The sequence below is a fragment of the Argiope bruennichi genome, chromosome 6 (assembly GCF_947563725.1).
Source record: "Argiope bruennichi chromosome 6, qqArgBrue1.1, whole genome shotgun sequence".
NCBI classification, from domain to species: Eukaryota; Metazoa; Arthropoda; class Arachnida; order Araneae; family Araneidae; genus Argiope; species Argiope bruennichi.
Window position 1 is genome coordinate 74,963,479 of NC_079156.1, and position 12,077 is coordinate 74,975,555.

Consider the following 12,077-nt stretch of genomic DNA (forward strand, 5'->3'; position numbering starts at 1 on the left):
AGACACTCACTCGGCTTAAATCGCTGACAAATAACTGTGAGCGGGTTTGTAAAGTGCCATAAGTCACCACAACACAACACAGAAGTGAAGAACACATTCTAAAATTCTTTATAAATGACGAAAAATAGGAGTAAATATTTTCATTTGGATTGGATTTTCCGTATGAGAAAAGCAGGAATGGAAGGTGACTTCACTGTCTACACAAAATACCGTTTTAAATTCAATAAAAAAGATTTTACTGATTACACTATGCATTGTATATGATCAGACGGTACCTGAAATTATCATTTCAAATGTATGATAATTTCGAAATGTAATTGCTATATTATTCCTTAGTTATTTGATTCGCACTGAACTTGACCATACTCATTTTCAGTTTTGATCATTTTAATTACTCAATATCACTTGCATTTGGTAGTATCGAAGTCTCAAGTTCATAGCAGTGTACTGAGGTGTTTTCTGTCTGATAAAAAGTGTTGATTAAATAAACTAGTTTAAGAAAACCATTTACTACAGTTATTCTTGAAGTATTCTAAGTTACAGAAATTGTAAACGGAAACTATACTGTTCTGAAAAAAAAAAAAAAATCAAGGATGGTAGGATAAAAAATGAAAGATGTCTCTGATGCATAATTTTTCATTTTGATGTGGCAACACTTTTGATCGTAAAGAGAAAGCTGCAGAAGAAAGTTACCAACGTAGAAGCCATATCAAACTAAAAGCAGATGTTTGTTTTAATGATGATTCAATGTTTATGTGAGTATATGCTTTGAACCCATAATATCCTTGTACAGCAGAAACAAAAATTGTATTCTGCATTAAAACATTTCGCTTACTTTTATTCCTTGCTCATGCTACATATCAGCGATTACTTAACCCGTTTTTTGTAATGTTTTGACGTGACTCACAATTCCATAGACGTTTACGATGTTGCTTACAAGTTATTTTTCAATGGGAATTTCAATCAATGCTGTCAATTTACAATTTAATAACTGAAGAATCATTGGAATACCTCTCTTTTTCATGGAAGTTTGTGCCAAGATACTTACATTTGTACTTGAACCTATTTAATTTCCCTTTTATGTTATTACACTCTTTGATTCACTTAGTTATTTTGCTTACAGCTATTCTTTCCCATTTCTAATTTTCCATTTTAAATATTCTACTTTGTAGAGCTTTGAATTTGGAGTTACCATATTAGCCACATAGATTCTCTTTATGTAGTGATCTTTTAGTAGAAAAAAGCATTTTCTCAAATTTGATCAAAAATTAACTGAAATTTCATCATTTTATCTCGTTTTTTTTCCAAAGACGAAACATAATACTGAGCAAAAACTATTCTTATACCAATATAAAATTTTCAAAATTAGCTTTTTAGTGATATTAATTTTATTTCCTTAATTTTTTTTTATTTTAATAAATTTTGTTAGAATTTATTTTTTACACATTGCTTTTCACTACTTTTGTTCCAGCATTTCAATTTCCTCAAATCGCAAAGATATTGAATAGATTTTATAAATGCATGCTACCATTATCAGAACCAAGATGGAAATTTTTTTAAAGTTATGTTAAGACGGGTCATTCAAGATTAAAACAGGCTACTATGAAGTGGAATGAATGTTGAAATTTTCATTAATTTTCTTCGTACAATTCGGTTTTAACGGCGACCAAAAAGTGATAAGAAAAAATTTCGCCAAATTATAAAAATATACTCTAGTGCATTCTTATTTATTGTGAAAAATTTTGAAAGTGCGAATCACATGCTCTATAGTTTGACGATTGAAATCGCCGAATTAACGAAATTTTTTCTTGGCACTTTTTAGCCTTCGTTAAAGGAGACAAATACAGTTTTTCTTTGACCGCATCTATTTTGCGCTATATACATGATTATTCTGCACGGTGTGTTTGGATTGATTGCAATCCAAAATCTATTTTCAGCAAGCACGGATTATTAAATAAACAAATAAAATGACCGAAATCTTTTTGGAAAATTTTAAGAGCAAATTCTTTTGTATTTTCATTGGACTTTCTAAATCCGTTACACAAACTCAAAAAAAAATCAAGTTACTATCAAGTGTTATCTATATTTTGGAATGCTTTTTTAATAACAATCTGAAGGACTTTTCGCCAGTTTTAGGTTATGTTGCTACATAATACCAAATATATACGTGCATTGTTTTGTTATTTAAAAAAAAAAATACGTCCGATCATATAATTAATATTGCATTTAGATTCTATTAAAACATGTTATTTTTTATTCCATATAAAAGAAATTTATATCTTGAGTATTGTATTTTATATATTCGATATACTGATACCAAATCTCTTGAAAGTGATTCTTAATATGATGTTTTCCTATTTCAATTTATGAAAAATATTATTCAGTTTATTAAGATCTGTAAAACAACTGGAGTTTTTTTTAATTGGGGAGAGGAAATGGGGACCCAGAGCCTTGTATTTGCCCCAGGACTTCCAAAGATCTGGATCCGACAAGAATCGTCAATACGAAAAACTAACTGGGAACTTCAATGCTTGGATTGGCAAGTTTGACTCGACAAAATTTCTCTGGACTATTCATTACGAATTAGATTGACCTTCTCAAAGGTCATGGGACAGGATATGCCGAGGGGCAAGGAACTTTCTCCCAACAATAGGAGTTTGAAGGCTGCATACTTTAAAAATATGTAGGAGAAAGACGTATATATAAGAAATGGGAATGTGTTCAAGTTATATTTCTTAAAATAAATAATTAAATAAAATATGCAAAATGGAAAATTTGTAATGAGATTTTTTTCTCTCAGAGATAAGGGCAGGAGGATGTATACTTGATCAGTGCCTGACTTTATTAGAAAAATGAAAAAATTATTTGATTTTTTTTGTTGGGATTCTCAGGATTTTTCAAGATTCGATGATGATGAAAGGAATGTAACCTAAGGAAACATTCTTACTGGATAATGTTTTTATTTCGAATCGTATAATTAGACAAAAGTTCGTTCATATTTTTAATCAATATAGACCCGTTTATTTTTGAATGATGTAATAGTAATCCCTACTTCTAAGTTTATTACTAGTAAATATAATTATTATCTAATTCTTTTAATGTTTTTTTTTTTTTTGCCATAAATTGCGACATTTATTGGAACAACTCTTGATAAAATCCACGGCCAGATTGTTAAATAGGCAACTGCCAAAGGGTTCCACAACTTTAGTGGGCCCCGAGCCTACTCTGTTTTTTTTTCTTTTGCAATAATTGTAAAGTTATTTATGTTGGTGCCTTCATTTAATTATAAAAATCGTAAGATATATATAGATATAAGATTATAAAGATCAAACTTATTCAATTTAAAATCAAATACTAATTAATATCCAAACATTATTCTAATAATATTAATGATTAATTATTATTTTTAAGTTTATATATATACTAGCCGCCTTTGGCGACCAGCCGGTTCGCCAATCTTAATGTTCGTTAAAATTTTAATAATTAAATATTTTATGCAATTTCTACTTTAATAGCTTCTTCATCAAAATATTTTAAAACTTCAAATTTTGATTATCATATAATTCATTCATAATATTATAAAGGCCTTCAGTCATAACGTAATATGTATCTCTCTCATTTTCTGTTAGCACCCGTAGAATTTATGCTTTAAATTAAAGTGGAAAGAATTTATCTTCAATTAATATAATAATATTTTTTACTGAAACAAAGCATTTTTTTATAATCTGATTACTGAAAATAGAATCACTCAGCGTTTAAACTTTATGGGCACTAAAGAATATCTTTTTAAATTTATGTAATATCTCAAGAGTTGGTCAACAAAATTTTCTTAGATTCATTATGAGCAGATCGATTCATTAACAATGTTTAAATTTAAATGCATCAAACACTAAGAAAATAAAACGAATCGTTTAAAATAAACGGTTGAAAACAGGTTTTAAAAAAACTACTTAAAAAACAATGTACTTAAAACTATAAGCATATACAAAAAATATATAACTAACATAAATACAATTTACTTACAAAAGCATGCAACTAACCCAAAAATAATTTAAATCACCCATTGATAACGTTGTCATGGCAACAATCAGAACAGAATGCGCATGCGTGAATTTTCTTCGCCGGTTACGTAACGCAAATACGTGATTTTTTCTACGCCAGTTGGGGTAACGCTAGGCGGATTAGACATTTTTAATTTCCTTTATTCTGTTTTATTTTAATTCAAAAGTACTTCAGAATGAATCTGAAAGATTGATTCATTAACAATGTTTAATTTTAAATGCATCAAACATTAAGAAAATAAACAGAACCGATTGAAATAATCCGCCGAAAAATTTTAACCCTAGCCTCATTACTGTTGGGAGAAAAAAAAACTGAAACCTTTCTCGTTTGGCGCTGGGGATAATGAAAGATTTTTTTGGCGGAAAAGTTGGCGGTGGGGAAAATGGAAGATTTTTTTGGCGGGAAAGTTAGTTTTTAATTAATAATTAAAATTCTAATTAAAAATTCGAAAAAAGAAACCCCAGGTGCACATTCCCAACCTGCAAGGTATACATGTACCAAATTTGGTAGCTGTATGTCAAACGGTCTGGCCTGTAGAGCGCCAACACACACACACACACACACACACACACACACACATTGAGCTTTATTATAAGTATAGATATATATAGATCTACAGTTTGAGTTCAATCCTATTATTATATACTGCTTAGATTATGTTCATAAAAGTTTTGCCATATTTTCTATTTTATATATATTTACTTTTAAATCTCAGTTCTGCGGTATTTTTTTTTTAGCAATATTCTGAAACCAGTTTCTTTGAAAGTTATCTGCAATCTATCGTTTGGATATTCCAATTTGTCAAAATTTACCCCTTAAAACTATTTGCACAAAGGTGAATTTAAAATTGATTCAAAATATTCGATTTTGAAAATTTTTAGGAAAAGATAAATTCTGCGACTTGTAAAGTCCAAGGACCCATACGGGCTCATTCAGGTTCTGTTGAAAATACTTCTCTGTTTATTTTGAATTTTATTCACACAAAAAAAGTTTTGTTACCTTATCTCTCTTATTTCAATAAAAATATTAAAATGCAAAGAACAAACTGTGTTTTTTAATTTAATTCAAATCTTACGTTAACACGTTTTTCTGTTTTGTAACGCTCTGTTTTTACTATCCCTAAATTATCCGATTTAAATTTTTTTTAATAGGATGACCAACACTTTAATGCACAAATGGTGGCCAATTCAAATTTTGCGTTAATTTTGGAACACCTTTTATAACGCAAATGATGATATTAACTTCAATCACATTTACTAACTGATGTAATAAATTTCAATAAAATTTTCTGATTAATCCCTATTTATTTGATTATGTACCGACATTAAGCTATAATAGTGAGCGAGGTAGAAAAAATTTTAAATTTGTATATTTTGTCGAATTTATCCTAAAAGATACGGTGGAATTTCCTTTAACTTCTATCTTGTAAATATGTATTTGAACGCATTCTTTATAGTGTAAGTTTATTAACGAGAGAATTAACAAGTTTGATTAGAAAGGAATGGCGAAAAAAAAAATCGTTTGATACCACAGAAAGTTCCCTTTCATTAATTGGTTTGCTTGCTGTGAGTTATTAGCATTTCCTAAAAAGTAGTATTCATATTTGGGAAGATATAAAAGTTTTGTTAAGAGAAATTTCATATTCTTTTGTACTTTAATTATAAATTTTTAAAAACAATTTTAATGAAGTTTATTAAAATCTATAACTATATATTAGCAAAGCAGCACAAATTGAATACATCGGATATTCAAAAAAATATTAATATTTGTAGGGAAGTAAATTAAGCATGATTGTAACACAGCATATATATATATATATTTATATATTTCAGAAGGCAGATATGCTGGATAGATTGTATAAGAATTCCAGTTCAAGATTGAAAAATATTTCAAAAATTACATAGCGACATTTTCGACTGTTACTAAAATACTAAAATATTTAGCAACTATATATTGCGACTAAGTATTAGCGGTGGTTCCTAAAGCGTATAGTTTTTAAATTTTAACAATTATATTCTGAAAATAGATTTTCATCAATCTGTGTAAGTGCAGAATTTCACTGGCCCTGATTCAATAATTCAGCTCTCTGTCAAAGCATTCAGAAATTTCTTATTTAGAAACGATCATTTCAAAGGTAAAAGGCTTTAACCTCAATGGAATCGCTTCCCCTTCCCGTTGCAACCCTCCTATTCATCTATTATTGTTCGAAAGAAGCATAAATCACTGAGAAAATCTACCTACCAAGCCGTTTTAGGTAATGTTGAACTGGTTTATAGTCTGTGTATTTTCTGCAGGAGGTTCAAGGCTACATTTTCTACCTCGTTGTCTGCCTGGCGACGCTTAGGCAGTTAACAGTGTCATCTCTTTTTTTTTGCATAGCTGTTAAGGTACTCCCGAAACGTACTGGCATGGGAAAAAAACAAGCTTTGTCGAAACCATCTCAACGGAGAAAGAGTGAAGAGTAAGGGAAAAGTGTGTCCTTGAAACGCCTACAGAAATTACACAGACTATAGTTCGTTCACTTATATATACCATTCTTTCGCACACTTGTATTCAATTTCACTAACTCAAGGATTCGAAAACCCTTCACACTTTTTTGCATGTGTCAGGATACGTTTATTTATTCAAAATAGGGTTGGAAGGAGATGTTTATATTTATCAATACAGTGAATTCGGTTTATTCGCGGATTTAACAAAAAATTGCGGTTAACTTGTAATATTGAGGGAGGGGGGTGGGGATTCTAATTCACAAAAAATAATCTAGAACAATATTTACTATAATGGCTTCTAAACAGTAAATTATGATGAATAACCGTTTGTTCTTAAAATATGATAGTTCAATTTTTTACAAAGTAATAGTTTTTTTATGTTAAAACACTTATTTATTTGCTATAGAATTTTTTATAAAATTTTGAAATTCACAACGGTATTTAATTTCGGTCACATTCAAGGATATTATAAAAAATATACTTTGCGTCACTTTTGAAATGTTTTTTGTCTCTTGAGCTAGCTATATAAGCATTTAATACGCAATTTTGAATAAGAATATAATAATGTGGTCAGAAACGACAAGATATTCCCATACACGTGGAGAAGACACCTGAACGGAAAGTATCTTATGCGGCGAAAATCAACGTCAAAGAATGACGTTGCGCTTCATTCTTCCCTGTTTTACCTCTTAGGATCGCCGAAAAATGGTAGTTGCGGAATATTCAAAACAGCAGTACATCGAAGTGAATTTGTATATAACAAACAAACCTGTCTTTAGAACATTTCCGCATAATACCTTATCTCAATTGTATCACAATCTCCGACTCCTATTCCTTAATGAATTAAAATCTTGTGGCTATTGATTTAACCTTATGATCGTGGATTTTAACAGTTAATTACTTATTAGAGTTTAACATCTATCAAGATATACTCATACACGCAATCATTCTTCATCTGATATGCATCTACATTCATACTCTTTCGTACAACAGCGAAAAAAAAAATGTTTACCTGTGTGTAACATCTGCGGTGTTCGGCTCAGCTGGTCAGGTTTAGAAAATTGTAATCTTGTCATTACTCATTTCAGCCTGATCCCTTTGGGCTTTCCTAACAAGACCTGAGAAAACCTGGTTTGCAACTAGGGGCTGGGGGTCGAGTTCCATTGTGTCGTTTCCTTATCAATGCTTTCCGTTAGAGGTCCATGGGAAATGCTTGTTGAGATTACTACTCAGCTTTGCAAATCTCCGTTTTATCCCAGTCGGGACACCTGCACAGAAGGAATTTCGTTGAATGTTCTAATTCTTCTGCCTCACATAAACATGAGATCCGTTTTTAGCTTCCACGAATTTCATATGAGGAGTTATTGAGATCCATTGAAACACAGAAAACAAGCTTGAAAAAAATTCTTTTTTTCCCCCTTCATTTTTTAAAAACAGTGTCATTAACTTCATATAATATAATATACATCATATCATTATTACATTGTTACAGTGTTGCATAATATTTGCCGACAAAAATGTAATGGAATTTGTTCTCTACCATTTTTAAGCTCATTATACAACACCTAAAGAAAAGAATTGTATTTGTATTGAAATATTTTTTATATGGCAGAATAACATCGCTACCTTTAGTTAATTTCAAAGTAGCTTCTTTTTTTTATGTATAAATGCAGTTATGTTTCTTATATTTTAAGTGCAAAATTCAGTGTCGAATTTTCATTTTTTATCTTGACAATCATTGTGACAAAATATAATGAATGATACCTGCAGATTTATTGAAAAAAAATTCAGGACTTTTGATGAAAATAAGGTTTTGAATTGGTAAAATATATTTCCTTTAAATATAATGAACCTAAAAGTTTTCGCAAAATCTTACTCTTATTAAAATCTTCAACACAATTTCCAAATAAAAATAATTAAAAATCAGGAGTCAGTTTAATTTTTCCATTAAAGACAGTGAAGCATAATTTTCTTATAAAAAAACCTTCAACTGTTTGTTATTTTAAAAATATATTCTCGAAATGGACTTCTATATTTTTTTTCAATTTTATATATTAATTCAAAGGGTGGTCTTTTTTTTTTTTTTTTTTTTTTTTTTGTGCTAAAGATTTATCTAACATTTAGTTTACGATAGATAAAGTTTTCTTTTCATACAAAGCTGTATAAAGTGTAATATGATATAAGATTTTTTTTTAAGGATGGGTTTTTGGTGTTTATTGAAAATCATAAAAAAATTCTTTTCTGTTTAAATTTTGTAGCACAATGTAAATCATTAAAAATTTAAGTAAATTAAAGAAAAAAAAAAAGAAATTAACGAAGCACCTGAATGTGAATGAAACACAAATTTAATTTTGTAGGCTAACATATATTTTATTATAAAATCAAAAAGAATACGTCATAAACGGATTTATCTCGTGAAAGGTTTTTGATTTAATCATTGCTTATTTATTATCAATTTCACATCAAATATTATTAACAAGTCGCCTTTGGCGATTAGCTAGATCGAAGAGGATAACGGTTTTCTTTCATTTCAATTAAATCATTTAGATATGACTTTATATCTATGATAATATGAAATTGCCAGGATTTCAAGCTGTGTTAATTCAATTGTCCTACATATTCTCTGCTCATTGTATAAATGAATCTTTCTAATGATAACTAATTCCCATGACGACGTCATTAAAAATGCAAAAATAAGGTTCATCAATCTTATAAATTCCATGTTATTGCAACTTCACAAGTTTATCCGTTTTATAAATGGATAAACTTGTGAAGTAAACGGATAACTACACAGTTCCTGAAAAAAATCCTTATTCTTTAATTTCCTACAATGGTAATACATTGATAGTTGAAGAAACAATGAAAATGGCTTGAGATTGAAATCAATGGTGTAATTTATTGTTGAAATTAGGGGGAAATTTTGAAACTATGTGGTGGTATTAGGGGCATTTATGCGGTAGCCTTTATCTTTCAACGCGTGCACTCATTTACTACACATTATTAAACGAGAGGGGTCATTTTGACGATAGCAGTCGGCCACAACAAATCCTGTCGATACTGCTACGTTCAGTGGTGGCGGGGTGGTCGGCTGTACGCAAGAAGAAGGGGTCATTTTGACCCCAAAGTATCAGAGACCCTTTTGTCTGTTCGCATGGAAATAAAATATAGCCGAACTATATAAAAATTTTTTCATGGAAGTGTGCTTAAATTTAAAATAAAAATACGATTTTTAATGAGAAGAACAAAAATTGAACTTAGCCTTTCTTTTTCCCGTTCCTTTCCAGCATTCATTTCCTTTTCTTCCAATTCATTCATATAAAATTAATTATTTTTAATGCAAGTATAGTTTTCTTGTATAAAAAGTTTGGAAGAATAAGAAAGTATACATTTTATATATAATTTGCTGTTGAATTTTTTTGTAAAAAGAAGTTTATATATGCTAATACTTGCAAATTCAGAATTTTTCACCTACATTTTTATATATATACTCAAAAGAAAATGATCGTTCCTCATCCAGAACATAATGAATTTTTAACTTAAATTTGAAGTAAATTTATTTATATTATAAAAAGAAATGGATTTTACGCACGGATCTTTGCTAACTTTTCCAACAGCAGTTAAAGGGTCTATCTGATGTTCTAGAGTATTCAGAATCTAAACTTTGTTCCAATTCTGATTTATTTCATTTGTATCGATTCCGATGATCATTTTTCAAAATTAGATTAATATATTACGAATCTGAGCTGTTGTCATTTTTTCTATCATTAGGAACAGTTGGAGAAAAATCTGTGAATGTCTGCTGCTCATGTTCTTACACTGTCCCAGACCAAACATTAAAAGAATCTCACACTTTAGCATACGCAGTGGTCAGTTTGACCCCAATCGGCTTGTAAAGCATCAGCTATATTGTTTTATTGATTTGTGCAATTCTAATCTTCTAGCTTTCCCATAAAGGTATGGGAATTAACAAGGTAATTAAAAAAAAATCCCGGAATTTCTTAAGAAATAGAAAGGATGGGGTCAAAAAGACCCGTGCATGTATTGATGTGTTAAATGAATTTTCAAAATGTCTTAAAGCAATTTTATGTATCTAAAAGCAATGTTAACATTATATTGTTTGACAACGGATTCTAAAACCCACCGTCCTTTTGCGAAGCGTTAGGATGGGTTTAATTTGTCAAAATAGGGGTGAGAGGAAAAATGAAAGGAGAGGATGTTTACATTTAACAATAAAATAAACACAAATTACTCGCAGACTGAATTAAAATAATACGGACAGAAACGACGTGATATTCATATGCACGTGAAAAAAAATTGAACAAAATCCTATCAGACAGAGCGAAAACCAAGGTCAAAGAATGACGAAAAATTACAGAAATGCGCTCAGCCTTCCGCGTCTCTCCCGTCAATGAGATAGAATCGTCGAAAAATGGTCACCACAGAATACAGAAACGAACTAGTTATAAGTTTATGATAATGATAAGTTTATCTGCTACGGAGGGGATTTCTGCAAGGTGTGTCCACTTTATCTTATCTGCCCATTTTCGTTCACAATTGTATAGAGGATTGCTACGGAGAGTGGACAACGTGGGAGCGAGCAAAAGATGACCTCTGCAAAATTTCTTAATGAAATGATCTCAGCATGACCCATAGGGTTTGACAAGAATGATATCCTATTTCCATCCAACCTGACTTATTACCTATGAGTGGAAATAATTGAAAATCCTACCTCAGTGCTATCCTTTTAACCAGATGCTGAAGCTCTTTTGAGTTATTTCTTAACTGCAAAAGACACCCCCCCCCCATCCCCACAACATCCAATTTATCTATTAAATGATGAGAAAACGCCAGAATCACTGAGAAAAATCTGCCTACAATGCAGTCTTATCTATCAATTGCTCTTCTTTTGTTGAGTGACAATGAGGCAGTCCCCTCTACCTTTTCGCTCTTAGGCAGTCCCCTCTACCTGTGGTCGACCCGCAGTACTGAAAAGCTTGCAACCGAGAAAACCAGGGTCCATGCAATCTTTCTCGGATAGACCGCATTTTCGGGAAAGGGTTCGGTTAAACTCGTTCATTTAGATTGATCATTCTTTCGAGCCGTTCAGACGCGAATGACTGATCTCTATCACATCGGATAAACCTTTTAACTTATTGCCGGACCTCAACGTGTGTTCCAACGTGTCTTCAACATCGAAGGAGCGCATCTGCCTTGTAGAGCGTTTATACACAACGATCTTCGAACTGTTAAATCCTTGTGCATCACACATTAAAATGGTATTTTGTATTGAAAAATTTTCATCTTCATTATCCTTTGCATATGCTACAGCTCTAAGCATAGATGATCTACCTCCCACGTGTTTTGAATTGACTGATGATACCGAAGATATTATTGAAGTTATTTATAAGTTGAGTGACCTGTTTGGGAAGGAATTGAATTCAATAGCTGAAAAAATAGCAGAAGAAGATATTTGGAAGCCATTTACGAAAGCCTTTTTATCAAGGTGCATAATAATATCCGATGAAC